The 4611-nt window shown below is 35.6% G+C and overlaps 1 protein-coding gene across 3 annotated transcripts in view; it reads right to left on the reverse strand.

The window, feature by feature from the left end:
• The window catches only part of ACER3 (alkaline ceramidase 3), a 142170-nt gene that overhangs the window by 130038 nt on the left and 7521 nt on the right, over positions 1-4611 (reverse strand). The window lies entirely within an intron of this gene.

Raw genomic sequence — 4611 nt, forward strand, 5'->3', positions numbered from 1 at the left:
GGGCGCCTGTAGTCCCAGCTACTTGGGAGGCTTAGGCAGCAGACTCGCTTGAGCCCAGGAGTTCGAGGTTGCTGTGAGCTGTGATGCCACGGCACTTTACCCAGGGGGATAGCTTGAGGCTCCGTCTAAAAAAAAAAAAAAATCCTGGATTTAAAAACAATGAAAGATCCTGCATCTATGAGCTCCTGTAAAAAAAATAAATAGAGAGAGAGAGGAAGAAAGAAAGGGAGGGAGGGAGGGAAGATACTATAAGGTAAGAAGTCAAGTAGAAAGACTTCCCCAAATAAATGTTTAACCACCTCCAACCCCACCCCATCCCTTGGAAACTCAAGCAGTTGATGCTGCAGCCTTAGGGCAGAAATGTTTTCTCCCAGAAACCTGTTTTGCTCTTCAGGCCTTTCAACTCGTTGGATGAGCCCTACCCAAATTATTGAGGTAATCACCTTTACTTAAAGTTAATTGTTTGGAGATGGTAACCACAGCTACAAAATAGCTTCATAGCAACACTGAGATTAGTGTTTGATTAAATAATTAGATATTATGGCACAGCCAAGTTCTCACATAAAATTAATCATAACAGGTGAGGAGGTCCTAATAATGTAACTATAATAAAGCACAGGTTTGTTTGTTCTTTTAACTTACTTTGACTAGATTCCAATTCAAATAATATTTACTGAGCACTAAATATATGTTTGGCACTTCACTGTGTGCTTTCACATGTATCATGCCAATTAAATCTCATAGCCCTATCAAATATCAATATTCTTATTTTATAGAAACTGATACAAATAATGATTTGCTAACTACAGACTTGAGTCTAACAGGTGGCTTGGTTTAAGCTTGAGAAAGAATAAGGAGCAAGTAAGAATAAAAATTGTTTCTGAAGTGAAAAAGTTTAACTTAGGCCATTACCCAGAATGATCATTTTTAAGGTTTCCTTCACATGCAGTATTTTTAGCCTACTATTACTGTGCAGGGGAATCAACACTTAACTTGGTTTTCTAAGTGAGAAACCTAGGGTCCATGACTAGTCCCATGATCCTGAACAAACTGCTTATCCTTTTGAACTTGGTTTCCTACATACAACAAGGATAACACCTATACCTCACAGGAGAAAAGATGTAAAAGTGCTAGGTGAACTTAAAGCCTTGCTTCTTCTCAAATCCAGACCAGCAGCACTGTAATCACCTGAAAGCTTTTAAGAAATGCAAACTTTAAGGCCACATTCCAGATGTTCTGGACCAAAATATGTGTTTAACAAGATTGCTAGGTAATTCACGTGCACATTAAAGTCCAAGAAGCCTGCTATAAAACATTCTGTAGGTGTTGGGGTTTCTTAATCATAATTAAATAGTTCACTGCAAGCTCTTTTTGTCCTGAGGAAGTCCTGTGAACTGGTACCTCATTAACAACTCTGACATCATCCCCTTCTTCAGCTCCATGATTTCCCAGACTAGGAAACTACTGAATGTGGATTCTAGCCTAGGCTTCACCACTAACTTGCAATGTTATCTTGGGCAGATCACTTCACTTCTCAAGGTCTTTTTCCTTATTTATGAAATGAGAAGGTTAGATCATCAGTTCCCATCCTGAGGTCCCTGGACTCACTGGTGTCTGAAAAAATGGTAACTGAAGGAGGCAGGACAGTACCATAGTTAAGCACATAGCTTTGCAACTGAATGGCCCTTGGGTCACTTGGGTCCTTGCCTACTGTGATCTTGTGCAAATTACTTAACCTTCCTAAACTTCAATGTCTTCAACTGTAAAATTAAGAATATAATAGTACCTACTTCAGAGAACAAGCGGTATAACATATGGTTACAAATTAGTGCTCTACTAGGTAACAGAGCACTTTTAGGATTATAGAAATAATCAACATCTTGACTGAAATGGTGATTACACAGGTACATACACTGGTCAAAGCTTTTGAAATGATACACTTAAAACAGATGCATTCTTTTACAAGTAAATTATATCTCCAAAAACTAATTATAAAAGTAAAAAAATAAAGACAGGAGAGAATGCACTCTGAAGTCAGACTACATGAATTCAAATCTTCCACTTGCCACTTGCAAAATTTTGAACAAATTATTTAATCTCACTCTGCCCTAAATTTTCACATCTATACTATAGTACTAACAGAACCTAACGTAAAAGAGTTGCTGCAGCTCAATTCATAATAGCCAAGTTGTGGAAGCAACGTAAGCGCCCATCAACACATGAATGGATCAATAAACTGTGGTATATTTATATACCATGGAATATTATGCAGCCATTAAAAAAGATACAGACTTTACATCTTTTACATTTACCTGGATGGAGTTGAAATACATTCTTTTTAGCAAAGCATTGCAAGAATGGAAAGATGAATATCCAATGTACTCCATATTAATATTAAATCAATATATAAACAATTACACATTCCTAAGAATAATAAAACACTATTATATTCAATTTGGGGGTAGAGAGAAGCAAGAGGGGGAAGGGGGAGGACATGTGGCAGCAGGGAGGGAGGGCATGAGGCAGGATGTTACCTAAGGTGCACATTGTAAGGGTATATAACACGCCCCCTGGGTGAGGAGCTCTTCTACAAATGGAACTTTGCCCTTTAAGTAAGAACAATGTAAGCTAAATATTGTGCCCTCATATTAATTTTAATGAAGTTTAAAAAAATAAAAGAGTTGCTGCAGAGATTATAATAAGGATTCTTACTAGATAATACATACATTAAGCCCCATAAATGTTAGCTATTATTATTTCTATTGGCTATTTTCAATATTCCAAAAATCACATTTATCCACAAGAAGACTACAATATAAATATAAAAATATTTTTGTTTTCCTTTTTATATCAATACATTAAGGTAATTAGTGATTATATTTTATGCAGATTATATTTTACAGTGTGATGACAGGGTTTAGATCTCATCTGGTAGACATTACATGTGTCTTTGATTAATTAAAAAAGAGATAAAGTACATTAACAATTATAATTTGTGTAGTAGTAATAAATTAGAATTTATGAAAGAGTAATAATAAATTCATGGAGCTATGAAAGAAAATAATAAAAGGCATCTTTATGATGAAAAGTTTAAAATAGCTATGTTACCACATATGTTATCAGCAATTTCACTTGGAGGCTTGAAAAACATTTGTATACCCACGTTCACAGCAGCATTATTCACAGTAGCTGAAAAGAAGCAACCTAAGCAATACAAGAATAAAGAAAATGTGGTATATACATACAATTAAATTTTATACAGCCTTAAAAAGGAAGGAAATTCTGATACATGCTACTACATAGATGAACCTTGAGGACATTATATTAAATGAGATAAGACAGTCACAAAAAGACAAATACTGTATAATTCCACTTATATGAGATACTTAAGATTAGTCAAATTCATAAGGACAGAAAGCAGATAGGTAGCTGCCAGGGACTGAGAGGAGGTAAGAACAGGGAGCTAACAGAGTTCCAATTTTGCAAGATGAAGAGTTCTGAACCACACAATAATGTGAGTGTACTTCACAACCAAATTATATGTACACTTAAAAATGGTTAAGATGACAAATTTTGTCATATGTATTTTTCCACAATTAAAAATAAATAGCGGGTATGGCAGTTCTCACAGCACTAATGTTACATAGCCTTCACAAACCTATCTATGTTTTAAGTTTTTAAAATTTTCCTTGCATTCTAACATATCACTACACATGTCCATCACAGCACATAAAATAATTTACTGATGTCTCTGACTTGAATACTGTTTGTGAAAAAACTAACTCAAACTGCATTTTTCCTCTACTCTTTGATGCAACAATCATCATAGAAGAGTTCTGTGACCAAATGCATGGGAATTTCTCCCCACACACCAAGCAAACAACCAGTTCGGCAGCAGACACTGGTTGACTGTCCTCCAGTTTAATTCCAACACTATCTCCTAGAGACAGTTTTAGATCAATCCCCAAGACTGCCCCCCTCCTTCTGACACCAGTTACAAATCTAGGCTTCTGGAACATCTGACTAATGGGCTTCAAGTTGAGTTTTCCAGAACCCACCCCCCTTTTTATTAATTTCAGTTAATTTGCTGGAATGGCTCACAGAACTCAGGAAAACACTTAAATTTACTAGGTTTATTATAAAGGATTTTTTTTAATTGTATTTAATTCTTTTTAATTGTACATATTCATGGGGTCCACAGCAATGTTTTAATATATATAATATATGGCAATTAGCATATCCATCATCTCAAACATTTATCATTCTTTGTATTGGAATGTTTTATATTTTAAAGAATAGAAATAAATAGCCAGAGGAAGAGATATATGGGGCAAGATCTGAAAAGTCTGGAAGGCAAGAGCTTCCTTCCCCATGGACTTGTATGCACCATCCTCCTGGCGAGTAGATGAGTTCTTGTTCACCTTCCTGTTAGCTATTTAAAAGCTCTCCAAATCCTGGCCTCTTGAGCCTTTTATAAAGACTTCATTGGATAGGCATGTTTAAAGCATGGACAACCATGCTGAAATGCGATTGGACAAAAGGTAGGTTCTAAGACTGATTAGAGAAACCCAGCAAGACCTGTTTGTTCAGATTTTTTTTTTTTTTTTTTTT

This window comes from Otolemur garnettii, unplaced genomic scaffold, assembly GCF_000181295.1.
Source record: "Otolemur garnettii isolate 467f Iridium unplaced genomic scaffold, OtoGar3 scaffold00001, whole genome shotgun sequence".
Classification (NCBI taxonomy): domain Eukaryota; kingdom Metazoa; phylum Chordata; class Mammalia; order Primates; family Galagidae; genus Otolemur; species Otolemur garnettii.